This window comes from Lemur catta, chromosome 6 (genome assembly GCF_020740605.2).
Source record: "Lemur catta isolate mLemCat1 chromosome 6, mLemCat1.pri, whole genome shotgun sequence".
Classification (NCBI taxonomy): domain Eukaryota; kingdom Metazoa; phylum Chordata; class Mammalia; order Primates; family Lemuridae; genus Lemur; species Lemur catta.
The window spans coordinates 46,630,433-46,655,843 of NC_059133.1; positions in this window are offsets into that span (position 1 = coordinate 46,630,433).

Genomic DNA, 25,411 nt, shown 5'->3' on the forward strand with positions numbered 1-25,411 from the left:
AAATGTGACTTACTCCATCCATTAAACAAACTTTTTTTAAATGCTGACTGCATTGCCATGTACTGTATTGGGTCTCTTCCTCCTACCTCCTTCTTCATCATTCTGCAAACATTTATTCTGTGTATGTGAGGTGCCAGGCATTGCGTTAGATTCTAGAAAAATAGTGGTGAGATAGACGGATATGTTTCCTTCCGTTGCAGAGCTTATGATCCAGGGAGAAAGACAGGTATTGCACAAATAAACCCAGGTGGAGAACCAGGGATAAGTTCTAGATGCCACCGTAGTGCTCACGGGACATGGGGGTCTGCAGGCTTAGGAAGAGCAGCATGTTACGAGTTTCCATTTATGAAGCTTGTACTCAAAGGGGTAAGTTACGTGGCTGTCATTAGGTCAGTGGTATTTTCACTACATTGTCCCTAGGCAAGGCTGGCATTTTCTAAGGAGTTATCAATCAAATCCATAAATACCCAACTCCATATTTTAAATGCCAAAATGGCTCTTCATTAGAAAATTCAAACATAATGCCTATTGCAGAAGGGGCATATAAACTATCAAGATCTAAAATAATGAATTCACAGGTACAACCTGGCATGCACTTTCCTAATACTTAACACAATGTGTTTTGTATTAATACTTCTATTCTGAACTTCATCACCAAGTCTTGACTTACCTAGAATATTTCTTTGCACATCATCTTCCATTGACTAAGATAAAAGCCAGAATATGAATATAGTTCTAAAATTTGTCCAATTATATCTGTAACTTTTTTCTGCAGTTTTAATGTCATTATAGAGAAGGCAAAAGGATGGGAAACTCCTGTTCATTGATTGCCAATTATGTGTGAGTGTCAAATGTAATCTCATTTAATTCTCACAGGAGCGCTATAAAGTAGGTCTTGTTTTTGTCTCTGTTTACATATTAGGAAATTGAGACCCAGAGAGGTTCAGAAATTTGTCCAAATTTGCACACAGGGCCCATATTCAAAGCCAAGACTACCTGATTCTAAACGGTGCTCCCAATTTGGGCATGAATGATCTGACCATTTGCAGAAAGGCAAAAGAATTTATTTCTACCCATGCACGGTACACTTTAGTTTATGTAATCACTGCAAGTCTAAACGGTCACACAGTAATCACAGTTTAACTTATAAAAATCCAGTGCAGTCCTTATATCACAAGTTGTGTGCAACTGGTCCTGGGCTCTAGGACTTCCTTCACTTTTTTTGCCCTAAATCTATTTTTCTTTGGAATTCTTTCCATATGCTACAGTTTAATATAACAGGGCAATAAAGGCCATTCAAGATGTCACAAACAGGAAGATGACAATATATATATCACTCTTTTGGAGATTATAATTTTACTTTACTCATTAAAAGCTCTCTCTGTTCAGCATAATAAAACCTGCCAAATTGGACCTCCTTCAATGTGCCTAAAATGGAGCTAATCATCTTACTCTGGGCCGGGGTTAATCTTCCCTCTTTCCTATTGCTTGCCACATGGCCTCTGTCTCCCCAGGTACCTGGGGTCAAATCTTTGTAGCCACCTTTGACTCATCCCTTCTGCTCATTCTCCTCCTTCAGGTAAGCATCGTTAACAGTGAGAATAGCTTCAGTATCAAGGGGCAAGTCACATTCACTCTGTCATGTGACCCAGTCTTCCTAGCAGCCCCGTAAGGTATTTGTTATCAATTCCATTTTACTGATGAGGAAACTGAGCCTCTGGGAAGTCAGAAGCTGAGAATTAGTGAAGATTTGAACCCTGGTCCTTACGTACTACAAAATACCAACCATTCTTCATCGTGATCTTCTGCTGTTCTCTTTCCTGTCATTACCCATGAACTTACCTTGAGTCAGATCTGCATTTTTTTAATCCTTGAATGAGTGCTACAGCTTCCTTACCAATCTCATTCTCCCACTTCCATCCAAACTCTGTGCCCTAAAGCAGGTTTGCCTTATCAATCATTCGTCTTTCTCCATTGTCTAACGCAGTAGTTATCAAGCTACTAAAATTCAAATAATAGTAATGTTTCACTCATTTACAGAAAAAGTTAATGTTAATTTCTTAAAATTATGTTCTATTTTAAATATATGTCTCTTATTTTTTTTTCATAAATTTTATCCTGACCATCTGCTAGTACGAGGATATATGATTATTTCATATTGCCTGCAAATAATACTATGGTTTCTAGGACACGATTGGGTCCATTTGAGAACCACAGCCTTAGATTATAAGTGCTAAAATGATGGCCAAGACCCTCTAATCTCTGCCCCCAGGTCACATTTTCTACTACTCGTCAGTCCGACATGCTCCCCTATATGCCTTGGGTTGAAGGTCCCAGCTCAATGTCGGGCACACAGGAGTATTCAGTCAGTGCTCAGTGCCCCACAGCCTGCTTATTACTGACAGGGTGCACTTTGCTGAGGAACATTCCAGTTCCTTTGCTCACGTAGTGGCCTTTGCTCCCAAGTTCTTCCTCTTTTCTCCTTTTTGATCCTGTTTTAAAATATAATATTTATTGAATCCTTTGGGAGGCTCTGGACACCTCCCAAAGACACTACAGGTACTAATTTAGCTAAGCTTCCCAATAACCCTCTGTGGTATAAAAGGCAAGACCTTTTTTCCGGGTCTCTGTTTCTGAATTTGCAAAACAGAGATTCAAATAATACTTACTTAACAGGATTGCAGTGAGAGTTGGGTGAGTGAATACGTAAAGTGCCTAGGATATGGCAGTCATTTAATAAGCATTAGCCATTATTATTAAGCCACCCTCTAATTTTGGAACTTTAAGCTCATGCTGATTAACAACTTGCTAGTAGTCAGTAGAGCTACTCAGGACTCAGCCACGTCTCCGGAGTGCAAACACTGGGCTCCACAACCTCCCTTCTTCCTTTTCTCTACTTACTCGAATAACCCACCCCCTCTAGAAATCCTTGGTCACTGATTTATGGTCCTAATACACTGTGATATGTAGGATAGTGCCACACTAATATAGATAGCCCTCTACTTTCATATAAGACCTCAAATATGTGAAATAATTTCCATCATCGTTTCAATTGTATTAACAGTTGGGAATAGACCTGTACTAATGACAGTCATAATTTTCCCATTTCCATTTCCTACTTGTGTTGGGGGCTCCCAAGACCACCCCAACATTCAATGATTTGCTAGGAAGACTTATAGCACTCAATGTATAGTCACTGTCATGGCTAGGATTTATTACAGCAAAAGGATACAAAGCAAAATCAGCAAAGGGAAAAGGTACATTGGGCAAAATCCAGAGGAAATGAGGCACAAGCCTCTAAGAGTCCTCTCCCACTGGAGTCTCACAGGATGGGCTTAATTCCTGCAGCTAGGAGCTGTGACAGCAGATATGAAATGTTGAGCTGTGACAACAGATATGAAATGTCGCCCGCTAGGGAAGTTCATTAGAGACTCAGTGCCCAGGGTTTTTATTGGGGGGCTGATTACATTGGCACTCTCTGCCTAGCATGTAATAAAGTTCCAGACGGGGGAGTCCTTGCCTTATTCCTTACAGGAAAAATGAAAGCAGGTGTTGAGCATGAACCACATTGCTTCTACAAATAGTTGAGGCACAGCAAGCTGTTCTTATCAGTTCTGGGAATGACGGGGGCCCTCCTGTGACGGTTCATTTTTATGTATTAACTCGGAGGTGTGGTTTAGATGAGATTAGCATTTATTAATAAATCAATGAATTTTGAGTAAACAGACTGCCCTCTATAATGTGGACAGGCCTCATCCAATCAGTTGAAGGCCTGAACACAGCAAAAATACCAGCCTCCCTGAGTAAGAGGGGATTCTTAGCAGACCACCTTCAGACTTTTAATCTCCTAGGTCTCAGCCTGCCAGCTTTGGACTGGAACTGCATCATCAGCTCCCCTGGGTCCCACGCCTGCCAGCCCAGCCTGCAGATTTTGGACTCACCATCATTGGCTCCTAGTCACATGAGCCAAATCCTTATAATAAATCTCTTTATATATACATGTATGTATATGTACACACATGCATATATATACACACACATACACGTACACACACACACACACACACACACATTTATACACGCACATATCCTGTTGGTTCTGTTTCTCTGGAGAACCCTGACTAATACACCTCCCCAAATCCAAGTTCCCAGATGCCAGCCAAGGGCCAGCCTCACAAGCAGGTCTTCCTGAGGACAGCAGTCTCAGGCCTGCTGTGTTAACTCTTTCCACACTCCACTATTTTTATAGCAGCAGGAGCCACATGGCAGTAATACCACGGAGCAGCGGAATGCATGAATAGTCAGAAGCTATAAGGTGGAGAGGGAGTGAGGAGAGAGAAGTTGGCAGGTAGTGGCAGAGCAGTGGGAGCAGCAGGGGCAGAGCACAGGTGCTGAGTGGTGGCTTCACTGTCACCGGGGAGCATCCAAGGAGGAAACAAGGGATGACTATGGCTGGGGGAGTGGGCTAAGCAGGTAACTAGCTGTCCCTCTAGCCCACAAGACCTGACCACGTAATTGTGGTTTGTAGTAGATTAAAGATGTCCAGAAATTCTCTGCCACACCTTACGTAACGATGTGGAATCTGTTTCCCCTCCCTTTGAATCTGAGTTGGCCTGTGACTTGCTGTAAGGAATGGAATGCAGCAGAAGTAACACTGTGGGTGTTCTAGGCATACGCCTGGAGAAAGCCTGGCTGTGTCTGCTTATCTGTTCTTGGGAGTCCGAGGTCCCCAGGTAATGACGTTCAGCTACACTCCCGGAGAAACTGCTGAGAGAGAGATGCCCAGCCACCTCCAGCTGTCCCAGCTGTTCCAGCTGAGGGGACATGCACATGAGTGAAGTCACTCTGAGAGTCAGCCCAGTTGAGACTCCAGATTACGCCACCTGCATGAGATGAGTGACTCCAGGCAAGACCAGCAGAATTGTTCCGCTGAGCCCTGCCCAGATTACATAATCCTGAACAAGTAATAAAATGTTGTGGCTTTAACCCACCAACTTTGGGGATGGCCTACTTCCTAGCAATAGGTAACTGATTTGCTGAAGCAGCTGGAAGAGTCCGAGGACAGTGGCTTCACTGTAACGGTGAAGCACCAGAGCAGACAGTGGGGGTGTCTGCAGCTGGGGCGGCAGGATGACTCCGTGAGAGTCGACACGAGCTTCTCCTCTCCTTCCAGTTTCCACTGTTTCACAACCCTGACATGTGTCACTTCACAAAGAAAACAGTCTGTACTCTTCTAAATTAGGCTTTGCCCCAGAATCTTTTCCAGACCTTCCCAACCCTCAAACCGAAGTTTGTGAACAGTTGATTGAGATCCTGTACACAATGAGTCATGTTTGTCGACTGAATGCCTATTGCCTCAGTGGGGATCTTAGGTCATCAAATCCCACGGTGTGCAGCTCCTCTCTTCACTCAGGGAGCCAAACGACAGTGCATAACCTCAGCTCCAGCAACGATTCTCAACACGTGCCTGAGTACGTATTCACGGGATGCCAAACCAGTGAGTCCAAAAATGCTAATAATTAGCCCCCAAACCAGTCTGACCGATCGTATAGCCAAAACCCAGAATTGATGGGGGATTGAGTTGTAGCAGAAACAGGACCTAAGACCAACTGTTGCAAATGTTTTTATGTCTCTTATTTTATGGATAAGGAATCCAAGGAAGAGAAGGGGCGGAGGGAGGGAGGGGAGAGAGAGATCCCATGAATTACCAGAACTGTTCAACAAGTCAATATTGAAGGCAGGAACAAAATCCAGGGCTCCCAGGGCTCCTTCAAGGCTTTCTCCTCTATTGGCAGCATTAGTTTTCATTGACATGTTTGTATATTCCTCTGCTAGAGAGGGCATAGGTACAGCCCCGCTTTTTCTTTTTTAACATTAAGTAAAACATATTTCCTCTTTATGATATCACTGTTTTACCCTGGATGCTTGATTAGTTTCTTATGGGCAGTCTCAGCCATCTCTTGAAGAAAAAAAAAAAAACAACAACTGGTAAGAAATAAGCTCCCAAAGGACCTGGTGTTGAGAAAGAATGTACAAACCCAGCCAGTGAGGGGGGAGTGTGGAGAAGCTCTCCCTGCTGATAATCTTGGGAGAAAGAATTGCCTAACGTGGAAATGTGACATTTCTCTAGGCCACCTCATTTCATCTGATAAAAAGTGACCATTTTCCAATATGTTCATGTAAAAGAAAAAGAATGAAAACACAGCTAGGAGGTCATCTAGAATGCTAAATCAGGGCAGGAAAATCTACACATGCATATTCAGTCAGTAAACAGTCTGTATTTATAGCATACGGATCATTCATTCATTCATTTATCCACCCAGCCATCTACCCATTCGTTTAACAAACATTGATTGAGCGCCTACCACGTGCAGTCTTCTGGGGCCACATTAGGTAGAGTCCCTACTTCCTGCTCTCCAGGAATTGCTTTTACAGTCTCATGAAGGAGATAAGACGAGACGTGAACAAAGAACTATGATCAAGGTAATAAATGAGTAATCAGCACGGGAGAGAAAAATAAGGTGAGATGAAAATTCAGAAAAGGGAGACATCACTTCTGGCCAAAGGAAATATAGAGTAGAAAGATTTCTTAAAAGTATCATCTATCACCCTCCAACTCCTAGTTTAAAAGCCTCATACAGTTATTAGCTACATGACCTTGGGCAAATCATAAATTTTCTGTGTCTTCGTTTGCTTATCTTTTAAAAGGACAGGTTGGACTAAATGATCTTGAAGGTCCTTTCCGCTCTAAAGTACTGGGATACATAATTTTTCATGAGATGGCCCAGCTAAATATGTGACAATCTATTCTTTATACAACCAGAGTAACTCTTTAAGCCTAAGAAAGATCATGTTACCTGTGGCTTAAAACCCTTTCATGGCCGCATTTCAAAGAAAACCCAAAGTCTTTGGGGTGGCGCACAAGGTCCTGCAGGGTCTGGCCCTGCTCTCTCTCCAGCCCCACCCCCACCGTCAACTCCTCTCGCCTCTGCTGTTCCCTGCCGGGGCCTCTTTCCGTTCCCCTGGATGCACCCCGTGGGACCTTCACACATGCTGTTCCTCTGCTGGGAATGCTTTTCCTCTCCTCTTAAAAATTGGGTATTTGTATTTGTGGGTGAATGTATAAAATTTTTAGGAAAGAAAGAAAACTATACAGTTTGAAAGAGTCAGATGTTATTACAGGATTAAAACCCAAACCCATAGGGTTGGGAGGCTGGGAGGAGTAGAAATCATATGTTTCAGTGTATAGACTCATGCTTAAACCCTTGTTTTCATGCACCCTGGATATGGAGCCATTCCAGTTTGGCTTCACCATGAATAATGATATTCTGGAATTCCGGCAGGGTGAGGGGGGACAGTTGCCTGGACCTGAATAGGTGGGAGGTAGGAGTCCGGGGCTGTGAGTGTGCCTTATACTGACTTTCAAACCGTTCCCTTGATTCCCCCAGCATGTCCATCCCTATCTTCCACAGACCAGGCGCCTTCAATGGCTGAGACTTTTCTAGGGGCCTTTGATGCTGTGACTTGGCACCTTTGACACTGGCCTCCCATTTGTTAGCACTTGGTATTTAGCGTTCTTAGCTTTGCTAACTCCCCCTTCCACTTTTTACCTTCCAAAAATCTGTTCACTCTTTGCAACTACCATTCTCTCTTGTCAGCCATGTTTTGTCCTTCTGAGCTTCTATCTTGTGAATTTTTTTTATACTCGATTTCAGAAAGGTTTGTGGAATGCTGAGAAATAAAGAATGTCTTGCACCTTCCATGTTTAACTGGAATGCCTCTTCCCTTATCTCATTTTAGGGCTTTTCATCATTTTGGCAACAGCTTAAAAGCCAGAGGTGGGCTTCACTGACCGTATCACGTCTAAGTACATCCTCCTGGGACAGTGTGTTACACCACCCTGTTTGTTTCCTTCATGACATTTAATATAATTTTAAGCTATGTCCTGACTTATTGACTTGCTGATTTTAAATAAATATATTTATTACCTTGTTTAAGGTCTGTTGCTCCAAGGAGAATGCAAACTCAGAGAAGGCAGGGACCACGTGTAATTTCCTCAGCCAGTTGATGCGGAGTGCTGAGCACGGTGACTCCACAGGACAGGTGCGCAAGAATTCTTATGGATGAATGTTGACAAACACAAGATCAAATCTTAGACTCCACGGACAGAGCACCACCAAGGCAACAGCAGACTAGAAAGACAAAAGACAAAGATGAGCAAATTACATAAGAGCATGGACTCTGGAGCCAGACTTTCTCTGTCCAAATGTAGAACCACCACTCACTTAGCTGTGTAACCTTGCAGGAAAATTGCATAAAAATGGAGAATGGAGATAATAATAGTACACCTACTTCATGGGACTACTGTCACGATTAGAATGAGTCAATAGGGGTGGAGCTCTTAGAACAACAGCTAGCACATAATGCTCCATCGGTGTTGGCTATTAGGTACCAGAATACTTGGCTTGGGAGGGCCTTGGCTTGGTGAAGATCCTCCTTCCAAGTTTTGCTCTGAAATTTTAAGGGTAAACTTCCATAGAGTATACACAAGTTGGTATTGCATGTCCAAAATGTTTAGAACCCAAATTTGAATTATGGGTTCTATTTTTTATGTTTTCATCATGTTCCCATTTCAGTTGAGGAATTTATAAGGTGCTTGGGAGTTCTGATAAAGCAGAGCCCCTTAGGGTAGCCCCCAACAAAGGTCTCCTCCTTGGGGAGAAGGTACAGTGGGGAAGATGGGGTGAAGGTTTATAGAAAGGAGGCAACTTGACAGGCTTAACAGAATGGAAGATTTGGAAGGAGTGGAACGTGAGCATGAAGAAAGGGGGTCTGGATTCCAGGCAGACTTTGGGTGAAATGCCAGCTCTGCCACTACTAGCTGCGTGACCACGAGCGATTTGTTAGGCTTCTTGCTGCCTCAGTTTTCATAGCTGTAGTAAATATTACATGAGACAATGTATGTAGAAAACTGAGGCCAGTACCTGGTATGGAGGAATATATTCTAGTATTTAAATTATTATCATTATTAGAAATAGTCGATTTTTTCCCACCACTGAATCTGACTGGCTATGTGGTCTAGGAGGATTCACTTTCCTTTTCTGTGTCCAAGAGGCTACTCTCCGGAATCAAATCACCCCTTAGATTTCTTTGCAGTTAGGGAGTCAGAATTCTGCCAGTGTCTATCTGGGGGGCCCTCCCCCCCAGCTCCTAAGAATCCCAACCGTGCACACACACACACACACACACACACACACACAAACTCCTGGGATCTTAGGCCTTTTCCAACTTTTGCTAGAACAGTATTTCTAAATTTTTGTCTGCTGCTGTACAAAATTAATCTACATTATAGTGTGAAGGGTTGAGGGAAGCCCTCCTCCAAGATGGCCTCCAAGGTTCCCACCTCCTGGTGTTCACACTCTCGCGTTGCCCCCCTCCCACAATGAATAGAGCTGACTTGTGTAACAGATAGGGTTTTTCAGAAATGACAGTGTAATTTCTGAGACTAGGTCACGAAAGACATGGAGGTTCCCAACTTAGTCCTCCATAGATTCCTCATTCTTGCGGAAGCCAGGGGTCATGTCTTAAGGACACTGGAGCAGCCCCGTGGAGGGGTCCCTGTGGTGAAGAACTGAGGCCTCCTGTCAAGAGCCAGCGCTGACTCGCAGGCGTGACAGCGAGCTCAAACCACCCAGCTAAGCCACTCCCAGAAACCTCACCCTCAGAAACTGTGTGATAATACATGTTTATTGTTGTTTTAAGCCTTTAAGTTTTGTTGTAGTAACTCGTTACGCAGCAATGTATAACTAATACAGGGTTCCCTGGGACAGTGTTACGTACAATTGCGTCAGTTTACAGGGCAGACCTTCTGGCTAACCTTGGCACTGGTTGAAACCCTATGAGCCTTTCCAAAATCTTACTCATTTCTCTTCCCCTTTAGGTAACTGGCCTGTTTCCCAGATCCTAACACTTTGGATTACAGTTCTTTTTCATTGTTACACTGAGTTCTTTTTTCCTTTCCAGGCCTTATTCCGAGGTTGCTTGAATACCTAGGCCCACTCTAGAGTCTGACAAGTTTCAAGGCCCTTTCCTTGCACGGGTATTTTCCAAGGTTCTGAGAGGGGCCTGTGCAATGTGTTCACGTGGTCCTGTGGATAATAAAACTTGTGAGAGAATAACAGTTAACCGCGATCAGTTAAGACCACTGTCTGTCTACTACAATTTCCACTCTGTCACACTATCTCTCAGAGTGGTGTTAGAGTGGCCATGGGCATTTTTAGCATCTGGTTAAGGGAAAATTGAGTTCAATTTGTGCTTAGTAGGACATATTTTTGTGGTTCACAGGCACATCCATGTAGAGTTAGGCCATTTCCCTCCTTTTCAGTGTCGGAGTGGCTTCCAGCAAAACTCCTGCCACCTGCCCTGCTAACACCAAGGGGCATGACCGGAAGTCCTACGGTAAAAATATGTCCTGCACCATGTCATACAGGCACCAGAAGTATATGAGTTGTGAAGGAGAAATAAGGCTTGAAATATACCATGCCGGAAGCTACTCCATGCCGGAAAGTTCTTCCAGTCTTCAGATTATGTAGACTGGCTGGATCCATACCTAGTCAGAACTATCCAAAATTTAAAAAACCAAATTTTAATCATTCACACCAAAATAAAGAGTGAATTATTTTTCTGTTCACTCTAATAGAGAATTATATTGCGAAGCCATTTTCATATAAAGAAGTGAATGACCAAAAAATATGCAGTCAGAAAAGTAAATAAGCAAAAATAAGTATAACGGTACGCCAGGCAGTTACTTAGCACAACTACTATCTTTTTCTGGATTTTGTGATGTTTAGGGTATTTGTTAGCTTTTTAATATCTGTAATGTATTGTGATTTCTATTTCTAAATAAATATACACTTTCAAACCTGATTTTCTATTGATGATTTTGTCATAAACATGAGGTTTTGCCCACAAAACCTGGCTCTGCTACTGCTACGTGCCCCTTGGCTCCAGACCTGTGTAGGAAGGGTCCCTTCTTTTCCACCCTCGCAGCCTCCAGCTTGGGCTTTGATCTGAGCTGCTCTCTGTTCACTACCGTGCAGCCCTCATTCCCAGTAACTCTCAGGACCCTCTGGCTCCTCTTGTTGTTTCAAGTCCTTCATTTTCTGGGGGCATGCTTACATCTCAATGAACAAGTGTTAAATCCTCTCTCCTGGAAGCCCAGCTTATTTTTTAAGCCCTCATGTTCTTTTTCTCTAATGGGAGCCAATGGCAGCCCCAATTCACCCCCTGACAAAGGGGGTCCTCCCAGGCCTGTTTTTGCCACCTGCCTCATGGCCCCAGTAACCCTGCCAGCTCCATGAGGGCGGGAAACACATGCATCTTGCTCACTTGTACTTAGCACGGTACAGGCACACAGTACATGCTCATTAAATAAATAAATAGGCATATAAATGAATATCTATTGCCATAAAAATGAATCTTTACTTATGTGATCAATCATTACTTACAGTTCAAAATCTCCTAGCTCCAACTAAGCAAATTGCCCTAAAATCCATGAGCTTTGGGAGAAAGAATATATTTCCACCATAGATATATTCTCTTTGTTTTTCTATTGCTGAGCTTTTATCCCTAAGTTTTCTTCTCCTTCTCTTTTTCTACCCTTTCCCCTCGCTTCTCACTCCCACCTAACACACAGGCACACACATTTATATTCACATGCACTGGAGGAATTGCTTGTGAACTGCCTGAGGCTTATGATTAGAGTTATGTAATTTACCACTTAAATTTGTTGTCCAAGTTGCTGAGGAAGTGAAATCTGGTGAGAACAAAAGAAATCCCTCAGTTAGGGATCAGCAATGCCCTTGTGAAGGTAGGAAAGATCGGGTTCCAGATGACAGTTTGCAGAAGATGAGAAACACTCTTCTTAAAATGGGCCTCAGCAGAAAAAAAATCCATGTCTAGGAACAAATCTCGGTTAGTTTTCTCATTGGTTAACTGGAAGGATGCCTTATTCTCCCAGTAATAATACATTTCCTTCACTGAGGTAAGTGACCTCTAGTTTTATTTCCTTGCAAACTAGATTATAACGCTCTAAAATGAAACACCTCACCCCGTGATATTCTCATGGAGTGGAGTGGACAGCTGTTGCACTTGCCTGTCCCGTATCCATTACCTATTATTCTGATCAAGTCCGCTGGGTTTACGGTGGTCGGGGCTCTCCCCATGCCTGGATCCAAGGGCATTAGGCTCAGGATTCAATCTGTGTCACACATTCTTGCCCTAGAAATAAAACTTGAATAAAGTGTCAATGAAAATTGGTGCAATTCTTTTATCCTAACCTCAGTGACCTGTAGAAATTGTCCATTTTTTTCCTAGCCCCAGATCTTTGAAGCTGCCCAAGTTCCGGTACTAAGACCTGGTTCTTTGTTTTCACTTCCATTCTATGTGCTAGTTCGTAACTTTTTCTTTCTTAAGTGTTCCAATGTGAGTTTCTGTTGTCTGCAGTCAAAGAACCTAGCAGGTACAGTGATAGATGGAATGGCTCTGAGATTTCAAGAAGACCAAAATCTAGGACCAGACTTAGCTGTAACTGTATAGCAGGAAGAGAAAAGTGTTTCTCCAACCTCCCATTTCTTTTGCACTTTCAGCTTGCTTTGAAGCCACAAATTCCCATTCCCATGTCAACACCTCCACAAACACTCAGCACCACGGTGCCCTCTCCATTTCTTCCTAGCAACGCCTAGTCTCTGAAATGCCACTGACCCCAGACATCGTTTACTTGGTCAATACTTTCTGAGCACCTACTGTATGTCAGACACTGTTCTAGGTGCTTGGAATATATCAGCAAAAGCCCCGTTGCAGTGGGGCTCACACTCTAGTGGTAGAAGACAGACAATAATCAAGTAAACCAATAAATTAACAAAATAACCAGGAATAGTGATAAGTAGCATGAAAGGTGACAGATAGAGATGACTGGGCAGTCTGGAAAGACTTCTCTGAAGAGCAGATATTTAAGTTGAGACATGGATCATTTGTGGGGACCAACCATGCCAAAATATGGAGGGAACAGAAGCTCTCCAGGCAAAGGAAAGAGCAAGTACAAAGGCCCAGAGGCAGGGACAAGCATAGTGTGTTATGGTGACATGTGTGAAGGCAAGAGGTACAAGAGGTCAGGGACATGTGCAGGACATATTTAGGGGCCAGATAATGTTGGGGTTTGTAGACTACGGTAAGAAGTTTGTATTTTACCCTTATTGCCATGTAAAGCAGTAGAGGGGACTGACATGATATGATCTATGTTTTTATAAGATAACTGATTGCAGTACGGATAATCAATTGTAGAGAAACCCGATGAGAGGCATAACAATAGCTATCACAGGAGATAACAGGGCTTGGGCAAGAGTGGAGATGGAGCAAAGTGAGCAGATATAGAATGTATTTTGGACACGGAGCTGCAGATTTTAGAAAAGGATGAACAACAGTCCCATTTGCTGAGGCAAAGGCAATTGAGGAGGTAGTGGTGTGATGGGGGAGGCAGAAATCATGAGTTCTGTTTCAATCATGTTGAGTTTGAGATTATCGATCAGACATCCAAGTGGAACTGTCTGGAATCCTGTGGAGGAGTCAGGATTGATATAAAATTGGGCATCACTAGCATGAAGACGGTGTTTAATACCAGTGAAATACCCAAGGGGCAAATGTCATGTGTAAACAGAAGAGGGCTATAGCCCAAGCCCTGTGGCAGCTGATTCTTAATAAATTGAGCCATCATTAATAAATAAGTTTATTTAATTAATAAGCATTTCAAAGTTCTTTATGAAGATCTTAAGCCAGATCTTTGACCTTGATGAGTTGACAATCCAACATAGTATTTTAAAGCATTTATTCATTTATTTTTTAATGGTGGACTATTCCTCAAAAGAAATCATATGACTAATTCTAACAGCTAAAATTGGAAGTGCCCTATCTGTTGCTAGGTGGCAGTGGTGGCTGGTCCAAAGCCCTACACCCTTAGGACCCCCTCAAGCCCCTCCTCTTTAACACTTCCACTCAAAATGGTCTCTGACTGAGGACTCCTCATGGGTCTCTATGGCTACATGAAGAACGGAGGGAAATTCTCTCACCTCCTTCAAGTCTGTAGTCAAATGTCACCTCTTCAAAAATGTCACCACACTACCGAAAAACGCAAACTGGCTCCACCTCTACCTTAGTCTGCCTACTCTTTCTGGCCTGATATTTATTCAATGTATATATCAAATGCTAACATAATATATGTTATTATTTTTTTTCAACTGTTTGCCTCTCCTTGCCAGAACATAAGCTCCACAACAGCAGCAAGTTTTCTTCTATAGCCTGAGGTACCCCACACACTTATAAAATACTGCAGTGCCTAGTGCATACTAGCATTCAATGTATATTTCTTAAATGAATGAATTAACTGATTTACAAAAGAGACAGTATTCATTTATGCCTCAAATATTTACTGAATATGTAGATAATCTAACCTGTACCAGATAATCCAGGAGAACTGAAGGCATTCAGAAAATGACATTTTTAATGTCTTTGTCTTATTCCAGGCACCTTGGAGAATTTAATAGCGTCATTTCTGTTTCTAGAGAAAAGTAATGTTTTCTTTCTATTTTAAATTGTCACAGTGGTAGATTGGCATACTAGTTTCAGTTCTCCACTCGCAGCCTACAAAAGCACTTTGCATCCACACCCCTTGTCACAGAACTTGGCAGTGCCTCTTTGCAGAGCAGGCGAGGCATTCGTCCCTGCCCTTGGACTTTACCATGGGACTTGTTCTGGCCAGTGGAGTGTGAGCAGATGTGTTTTGAGCAGAGGCTTTAATTGCCTTGCGTGGTCTGGCCTGCCCTCGTGGGCATTTGCCATCTGCCATGAGACAAGCAAGTCCCAGTCAGCTACTGAGCCCAGAATGAGAAATAGGTGGAGCAAACCTGAACACACCCACAGTCCCAAGCTGAGCCCCCAAGCCACTGCACAGACCCTCAATTAAAAAGTAAATACTTGTTGTTGTAAGCTGTTTGAGGGTTGTTTGCTATCCAGAATTAGTGCATTAAAAATCTAACTATTATAGTCATAAACATAATTAACTTAATAATGGTGGCTCTCTTAGCTAGAATTTAAAATGGAAAGAAAATTCCACCTTTCATTAAAATCAGAATGAATAGACATTTCATGGTTTTTCTTCTTTCCTTGAGGGTGAGCACACTAGAAAACCAAAAGTGAGGCACATTTCCTAAGGGGAACATGATTTAAGGTGTTGATCCAGTGAAGCCAGTGAAAGAGCACAGGAACAGGAGCAGCGAGTCCTAGCCTGAGCTATACCCCATCCTGCCCTGGGTGACCCACTGGAAGTCAGCCATCCAGGGACGTTCCTGCATCCGGAATGCGAGGGCATCGCAGTAGCTGGCTGCCAAGGAAGCTTTCTGCTCTAACATCAGATTCAACATTCTTGCTTATCATCAGAATAAAAATTATTACATAGCAATAGAATAAAATCCTTTACCGATGGATGAAAATAATTAAGATTTTTAAAAAAGAATTTTAAAAATATCCTGCTATTACAAATAGAATTTAAAATCAAATGGAAAGGAAAAGGAGGACAGCCCCCAACCAAACCGTGTCAAAAAGATAAAACTCTTGGAAGTAAGACAGCTTATTCTACAGGATGGCTTGTGGCCATTTTCCTTTGATAAGAAAATAAGTGGAGAATCAGAGTATCATTTTTGTTAACAAGAATGAACTTTGTAAATTAACAAGTGACTAGAAAGTAAACATGTTGAAAGTTATTCTTGTCTAACTTTGATGCGACCAGTGCATGGATTAAGTGTCTGGCTTGCTCTCCGTATTGTCCATATTCACTGTGCTCAGAACTGCTATAAACCTGGTGCACCAGCCTCAGCAAGCCTCTCCCCAGGTTATGCCCAACGTTCCGTAGGCAGGACTGAGCTGTCGAAATGGTTGCCCTCTGAAAGGCAAACTTTTGGGGAGGAATTCCTTTTTAGTTCTTTTTTTTTTTTTTTAAACGCCTCTTCAAGAAAAATGATCTGTCTCAGTAACATGTCTTGTCTTTTCCTGATCACTCCGTGCAATCTGCCTTCACCCAGCAGTCTGCTACAGCCACCGGCTTTGTTCCCCCGAGGAGCCCTGTCATCTCTCAAGGCAGGGAGAATCATCCATGGCATCTCACTTCAACAAATTAGCCACAGTGTTTACACTGCAAGTCCTGGGGGCTGAGCTTCCTTGCGTTTCAAGAAATTCCCAGGATTCTAATGTTTTTCCAAGTGGGAGGGTTTGAGCCAATGCATTTTACTTCTCTGGCTTCACATCCATTATTCTATGGGATCCTAATGAATGCTTTAAGCCAAACTTTTAGAAATATTAACACACACACACACACACACACACACACACACACACACACACACACATCCATTGATGCAATTACAGAAGGCAGTATGCTGCAAGAAAAAGAAACTGATCTGAAAGTCGGGAAATCTAGACACTTGCATTCTAGTTCTGGTGCAGGTAAGCCAGTCATGAACTGTGTGACTTTAGGCAAATCACCTCTCTCTAAGACTCTCTTTCCTCCACTGTAAAAGGAAGAATGAAGGGTTGGGTTAGACTATTATTCCTAATAGCTCCTCCGGCTCTAGCATTCTGAAACTTTAAACTTCCAGTTGGTAGCTAGATAGGGATGAATTTTGTTAAGGCAGCGCAGTGGAAATCATGGTTAATAGGTCCAGTTGTCAGTTTTCACCCCAAGCAGGAGATTTCACTTGATGAGGGTAGACTGAAAAGACAGCCCTGAAAGACCCCCAAAACCGTTGCCTCAATTCCCAGTGTTACTCATACGGCTCCAAAACAGCAGTATTACAAGGCTGCTTCTACTGATGCCACTGCTGTATTTTATTAGCTGTGCTGGTCCTCATGCAGAACCCAGTGGATGTGGTCTTAGCATTTGAAGATCTCATATTATAGGGCCAAGGCTAAGAGAACAATATAAAATAATCATAGTCAGAGGTGACTTAAATAACTTCCTGAGGGTTCTTTTAGGCCCATGAGTCAATGTATAGGAAGAACAAGCTTATTAATCAAAAAATGCTGATCTGCTCAATGTCTAATTATACCTGTCACTGCTGTTGCCCACACTCTAGGCCTGATATGGTTTCTCTCTCTGAAGTCACATGGCTGTATTTTCAGACCAATTTCTAGTTGCTCTGTGTATTTTCTGTGTGACACGTCTCTTCCATGTGACAGTTCAAAATTGTCCAGAGAAACACCAAAACCTCTCTGTGGAACAACCCAGAAACCCAGAGACCACACAAACCCTTTCTCTCCTCCTCTCCCCTGAGCTTCCTGTTAAATTTCCAGCCATCTCTCAAGGCCAAGCTCAAATCCTTCCTCCTCCAAGAAGCCTTTCTTGATCCCTCCCCCATCAGACTTAATCCCCCCATTCCTTATACTCCCCAAGCACTTCATACCTTTATTATTTTAGCACTTACTTACCAGAGTCTGTCTTATATTAAAGTTATTCTGTGCATATGTCTTTCCTATGACATTTTAAGCTTCTGGAGGGCAGAAAAATAGTCTTATTTTTTTCTATTGTCTGCAGCATACAGGAAAAGGCTTTGCACATAGTAGGCACTTAAAATTGTTCCATGAAGTGTGGAAGTAGAAGGTGAATCATGTCTGATCCATTCTTTTATTTTCACATTTTATTACAAAATGCTTTTTATGGAGTGAAATTCTTAAAAATTTTGGATCACTTATAAATGCACTAAATAATGTAAAAATACTAACGTAGAAAACCAATTAGCCATGTAATTTGTTCGTATTGCCATTAAAATAAATTTAGTCTATTTAATCAATGTCAAGAATGAAATTTGCCAGTAATATTCCTTTAGAAGTAAATGCTCCTTTCATTCATCCAATGAATTTATTTATAATGAGTTTCTACACACTTTAATTTGGAAGGAATGCATATATTTAATGAAACACTCAGAGTATTTAATTAATCATTTACAACAAGCCATAAAAGACATGAAAAACCATCTTTCCATTTATATGACTGTTTCCTAGTATAACAAACTTTTCCAGTCCTTCTCAAAGCAAAACTACAGTAATTTCTTTTACAGTATTTTACATTTGTCAATTTCATCATCTCCTCATTCTTTTCCTCCTTGTTTTTTTAATTTTTTTAAAATTTTTCCTGCTCAATCAATTAAACCAAATCAAAGGCTGCTAAAGTGATCTTGGTCTATCTCAGCCCCTCTCTGCTTCTCCCTTCACTAAATCTAATGTCATAAAATCCTTCACATATACTTCTTAAAATTCTCAAAAGTGTTCTCTTAAATTTGAGCTTTATAGACTTGTAGAAAATTGCAGTATCTTGCCTAATTGGCATTTTTCACACCTCTTATCTATTCTGGGTTCTGTGCAGTTCTCTAAAATCCAACTCTCTGTGGATACCCAGTGTTCTTTGGGCAAGGTTGAATAAGAAAATGCTCTCATTCTCTAGGACAATTGTGCTTTGTCCCTTCCCACAGCAGAGCTATTATAAAATGATGAAGTTAGTTCGATATAACCTGATGCTTCATCTGCTAATACAAAATGGTTTCATTGGAGGAGGATTCCATTTAGTTTTATTATTATTATTTCAGCATATTACAGGGGTACCAATGTTTAGGTTACACATTTATTTTTAATTAAAAGACAGAGAAAGACACTACAAATTTCTTGCAAACTATTTCAGCAAATAGTTGTTCACCATTTATTGGACATCTTTGTAAGGTAAATGCTGCTCTAAAAGGGCTTACAGTCTTGTTGGGGAGAGACATTATCATCACATTTTTCAATACAGTGCAGTCAATGCTGTAATAGAAGTACGTGCTAGAGTTTGCCGTAGGGAAACAGCGCTGAATGATAAAATAACCTATGGAATGTAAGCAAGGAACTGTGCAAAGTTTATGGAGAATTAATACAAAGAGAAATCAGACCTTCAAGAGTTAAGAGTACAGTAAGAGAGTTAGGACTTGTACTTACTCAGCTATGACATAGTATAGAACTATTAAGTATCAGAAGAAAGGTACAGGTGTGCTGTAGAGAGGTTGCTTTCACTTGGAAACAGGAGGGCAGTTTTCGTGGGGGAAGTGGCCTTTGAACTTAACCATGAAAGCTCCCCATCCTTACGCATCTCTACTCTACTCAGCTTTCATGCTTAAACTCAAAGGCCACTTCCTCCTTGAAAGTATAAATGCATAAGGACGGGGAGGGAAGGGGAGGAAAAGGGAATGGCAGTCTCAATGACAGCAGGACAGCCCACATGACATTGTTCTGCCCTTCACCTTCCCAAACAGACACCAGATACTATAATGTTGCCTTTCGCTTTTAAAAATGCTACTCTGCTACCAAATATGCATGACCTAACCAGCCTTTGGTCTCTCCCCTTTGACCTCCTCATCTGCTACTCATTGTGAGAAAACTTTCATTGGAGATACAGCTTTATTGTAATTCTCCTTAATAGCCAAGGAGTAAATAGAGAATGGCACCACCTGAGTGATTTGCTCATTTTCTTTACATCTCACATTGTTTATCATAATTAAACAGCAAATGTGCCATGCAGGAACTCTGTTTTACAAAAGAATCCTGTGTTCTTGGCCCTCACTCAAAAGAAAGATGAAAGAAAGAAAGAAAGAAAGTAAGAAAGAAAGAAAGAAAGAAAGAAAGAAAGAAAGAAAGAAAGGAAGGAAGGAAAGGAAGGAAGGAAGGAAGGAAGGAAGGAAGGAAGGAAGGAGAAGGAAGGAAGGAAGGAAGGAAGGAAGGAAGGAAGGAAGGAAGGAAGGAAGGGAAAGAAAGGAAAGGAAAGAAAAGAAAGAAAGAGAGAGAGAAGAGAGAGAGAGAGAGAGAGAAAGAAGAGAAAGAAAGAAAGAAAGAAAGAAAGAAAGAAAGAAAGAAAGAAGAAGAAAGAAAGAAAGAAAGAAAGAAAGAAAGAAAGAAAGGAAAGAAGGAAAACCACCCCAGCACAATGACACCACAGCATGGACTTTCACTGCAGCACTGATTAGGGTAGCTCCTAGTCACATGTGGCTACTTAAGTTTAAACTGCTTAAAATTAAATAAAAGTGAAAGTTTAGTTCCTCAGTCACACAAGCCACATTTCAAGTGCTCAATAGCTATATACGTCCAGTGGCTACCCGGATATATCTGGGTATATATCTGCTCTATATCTGGGCAGCGTAGACATAGAACACTTCTGACAGAGAAAGTTCTGTTTCACAGTGTTGCTGTAGCGTCATCATACCTGGTGACCTGGGGCAAATTACTCTGTGCCTCAGTTTTCGCAACTGCAAATGGGGATAACAATACTCTTAATTCACAGGATTTCTATGAGGAGTAAATGTGCTGGTATTTGTAAAGAGCTTAGAACAGTGTACCGCGCATGATAAGCCCTATTAAGTGTGTGTATTAAACAAATAAAAATATGGTTTACACATCTGAAATATGGCAGTCAAGTTCAAATAACATCCAACATGAATAAAAGGAGTTGGGTGGGGAATCAATTCCTATTGTTTCTCAGCAGCTGAGGTTCTCTTCCCACCTCTTCCCTCGGCCTCTCCTCGTGTTTGTTTTGTTCAGCTGGGAAGACCACCAAGCAGGAGCTCTTCTCTATTGCACAGTGAGTGCTTGATAAATATTTATACTAGAAATAATAATGATGTATATGGAAAAGAATCGCTCCATCATCTTGGAATCGTAGCCACTGCCAAGAAGTAGATGACTTCAAGCAACTCGGCTGTGCTCCACGGCAGATTAGGAGAGGAAGTGAAAAACTCAACTTGTTTGGGGATTTATGATGAGAAATAGTTCTGGTAACCAAAGTCTCTTGGATCCAGCCCAGGCTGGTAATCCCACTTGGATACATATTTGGGTGTTTTATCATAAATACAAAAGAAAGAAGTCTCTTTGCCTGAGATACTCAAAGTGTATGTTGTTGAATGGAATTCTTCCTCACTTCCCACCCCAGGGGGATGATGGACAGATTGTGAAGAGAGAAACTGATGTCATTAGGGCATACACCCAAAGGACGGACATGGATTTCTCTGTGCCCAGACAGTTTCTGTATCTGTGCAGGCTATAAAATGTGCCAATGACAGACATAGCCCTCTTTGTCACATAACACTTTGCCTTCTCTCATGCCATTTCTTATACCAAGATTGCCCTCTATTCTACCACTTCTTACCATTTAAATTCTCTTCATCCTTCTAGGTCCTTGTAAAATAGCCTTCCCTTTAGGAGGGCTTTTCTGATCACCCTCAGCTGGAAATATTCATGTCCTCTTCTGAAATCTTTGTGCCATTAACAAATTGGTGCCATATGTAATAGTAATAGTTATATGCTTACATGTTTATTTCTCCTGTTGATCTAATGTCTTTGCATCTTCTCCCCTGAGTACTATGTTTTAAACATAGCAACAATTGCTCAATGTCTCAGACTGCTAGCTTCCCACTCACATCCCTTTCTCCCTTTTCATTTAGAAACAGAATTTTGATTTTTAGCTGGGCCTCTTTCTATATTTTTAAATTTTAATATATATTTAATAGCAAAAAAATTGCCAGCCTCCTTCACAGGTTGGTGTGGCCATTTGTTAAGTGCCTGACCAATAAGAGAAGCAGAAGTATAATGTGGAACTTTCTATAAGTCTCCATAAGAGGGAGAAGGCATGCTGGTATTTCCCCCTTCCTCACTTTCTGTTGCTTGGAACAGAGATGTAATGGCTGGAGCTCTGGCAACCACATAAGGCCATGGGATGGTAGCCAAATGCTGAGATGAGAGAGAGTCTCAACAAAGCCAGAAGCCTTGGTCCACAAAGTGTCTGTGACTCACCATTCCAGCCCAGGACTGCATACTTCTAGGACTATTTTACATGAGAAGATATTTGTCTTTCTTATCTAAGCTCCCTTTTTTGTGGTTGTTTTTGTTTATCCTCTCATATACAACTGAAATTAATACTAAAGTATGCATTCAATAATTATTAATTTATATAATTTTATTAATTTACATAGTTATGTGATTATATCCACTTTTTGCTTTATAATTCTTAATTACATTTTAAATTTTATTTATTTTTAATTGACACATTTTATTTTTTTAGAACAGTTATAGGTTCACAGTAAAATTGAGCAAAAGTACAGAGTTTCCATGTTACACTCTCCCCATGCACACATCCAACCTTCCCCTCTAACTACGTCTCAAACTATGTTTTGTTACAATTGATGAAGTTACATTGACACACCATTATCAACCAAAGCCCATAGTTTACATTATGGTTCACTCTTTGTGACCAAAGTCCATAGTTTACATATGGTTTCGTTCTTTGTGTTGTATATTCTATGGGTTTTGACAGATATATAATGACATATATCTACCCTTATAGTGTCATTCAAAATAATTTCACTGCCTTAAAAATCCCCTGAGCTCCACCTTTGAATCCCTCCTTCCCTCTCCCCAAACTCCTGGCAACCACTGATCTTTTTATTCTCTCCACAATTTTGCCTTTTCCAGAATGTCTTATAGTTGGAATCACATACCATATATATCCTTTTCAGATTAGCTTCATTAACTTAGCAATATACCTTAATGTTTCCTCTATGTCTTTTTGTGGCTTAATAGCTCATTTCTTTTTAGCACTGAATAATACTCCAATGTTGGATATACCACAGTTTATCCATTCACCTACTGAAGGACATCTTGGTTGCTTCCAAGTTTTGTCAATTATGAACAAAGCTGTTATAAATTTTGTGCACAGGTTTTTGTGTGGACATAAGTTTTCAATTCATTTGGGAAAATATCAAAGATCGTGATTGCTGAGGTATGGTAAAAACATGTGTAGTTTTGTGAGAAACTGCCAAACTGTCTTCCAAAGTGACTGTATCATTTTGTAGTCCCACCAGCAGTGAATGAGAGTCCTTGTTGCTCCACGTCTTCCCCATCATTTGGTGTTGTCTGCATTTTAGACACTACTCATCCTACTAGGTGTGTAGTGGTATGTCATTGTTGTTTTAATTTGCAATTCCCTAATGATAAATAATGTTGAGCATCTTTTTATAATCATTCTGAATAATCATTCCTTTCTTCTTACAATGCTGTGAGGAATGGTTGACGTTCTACTTGGAAGCAGAGGAGGCAGAGACTCGGAAAGCTTCCTGATTTTTCTACAATCTTTATAGACAGAGAATGATGAATCGGAGACTTCTCAGCCCTCGAGCTCATGGAGGCTTCCTTTAATTACCAAGGTTGCTCCCTTGGTTTGATGGCAGCCAAGAAACTTCCTCAGCTCTGAGGAGTGACCGTGTCTGGCCGTGCCCATGTAACACAGAAGAAAGGCGATGTTTGATACGTTTGCACCTGAAATGAATGAGCAGTCGCCGAGCTGCACACACATGGCCTCCAGAAGCACTTCATGCTGAGCAGAGCCTCTCCTGCCACTCCTATTTATTTTCAAGCAAATCTCCTTTCCTTGATCAGAGAAACAAAAGCAAAACAAAAGCCTCCAGACAAAAAAACAAACAAAATAAAACAAAACAAAAACCCCTAAACAACCAAGAAAACCAAAATCATACCAAGTCCTTCAGGCATGAAGAGCCACCATTCAGAGCACCCAGCAGACCCTCACAGCACTGCAAACAGCATTTTTCTGTTTTTCTGGCAGACTTTTATTTCCTCTTACACAATTCAGGTATGAATGCTACATTTTTGTCCTCCAGAACAACTGAATTTCCTGTACATCACCTTCAGTAATGAAATCTGAATTCTGTGGTTACTAATCAGCTCGGATTCTACGCTTTGAGCTCAAGATGGTATTACTATTAATAAAAAATCTGATAGATATAAAAGAAAAAAGTGTATATCTTCAAATTAACTAAATTACGACATAAGGCACACATCATAAGTCCCTAATCATGTATAATAAAAACTCCTCAAGAAGGGAAATTTAAAAATGGATATGTTCCCATAGAGCACAATTTCTCCCAGGCCTTTGAGTTGTACCATTTTCAGTCAATCAGTAGTTTTGGATTTGTAGTTTAGAATATGTAAGTAGAAGATATGCCAGTCTGGGAAAGCATTTAGTCACTAGAGGATGTGAATTTGGGGTGGTGGTGGTGGGAGAGGGGAGATGGGAGAGGGTTGGATTCCTTTGGAGATTAATGAAATTTCTGCTTATTCAATACAGCATGTCCTAACATTCCATACATGCATTTTGGGAACTGCTCTGAGTCAATCAGACAGCTTTCTTTTCGTTGCTTTCCCATGTTGAAGAATTAAGTAACATCAGAATTGACAAATAGAGAAGTAAAAGAGGTTCTCTGAAGTCAAAGTAAGAGAGAAAAGGTTAAGATTGTGGGAAATGAGAAAGAAAGGGAAAGAAGCATTGTGTGAAATATGCAGCAAAATCCTCCTTTTCTTTCTGATGTTAAATTGTAACCTCCGGAATTGCTGCTTCCTCAGTAATGACGAGAATGTTCCCGGCTTTGGGCTCTGCCAACATCAGCCAATGAATTCTCAGACCATGATGGAACAAGCACTTTTTTCAGGAGGAATACACCAGTCTACATTCATGAATATCAATAATCCGAGATGACCAGAAGTCACACAAAGGCCATGTGTTTCTTCAGGGTCCTGTGCTCTATCAGAATGTGTCCACCTCTTCATTGGATGTATTTAGCAGTCAGAAGGCTTTGGGCTATGATGGACCATTCACCTAAAAGTGGCTTCAACAAGAAATCGAAAGGCATATGGTCCCAGGGTTGTAATAGTGGCTCAATAACATCGTTACAAACTCGAGATTTTTCTGCCTTTCTATCATCTTGTCAACCCTTCCATGGTGCCTTTGATGTCATGGTCACAAAATGACTACCACACTTCCAAGTATCACATTCTTTTTCACAACTACGTCAAAGAAAGGATGAAGGGGGTAGCAGGAAAGAAAAAAACAAAAACAAAAAACCTCTCCTCCTGTATCTCTCTCCTTTTATCCAAAAAGGAAAATATTTCCTAGAATCCCCCAAGCCAGAAATGGCCAGAACTGAGTCACATAGCCAACTCTAGGTGTGAGATAAGGCTGGAAACCTGGATATCTATTTGGAATTTTAAGTTTTTATCATTAGAAGTGGGCCGTTCTAGGGAAGAAGGGAAAGGACCATGGATCTGTGTGAACAGTGTTTGCTATTGCCATGAGTCCAGAAAGATTGCTGGGTACAAGAGGAAACATCCTTCCTGATGTAAATGGCATTTAGGGTTTTTACCAGGATACAGGGGTGTCATACAACCAAATAATTCAGACTTGAAGAAAGGATAAAGTACTTTATGAAAAAAAGCCCACAATCCC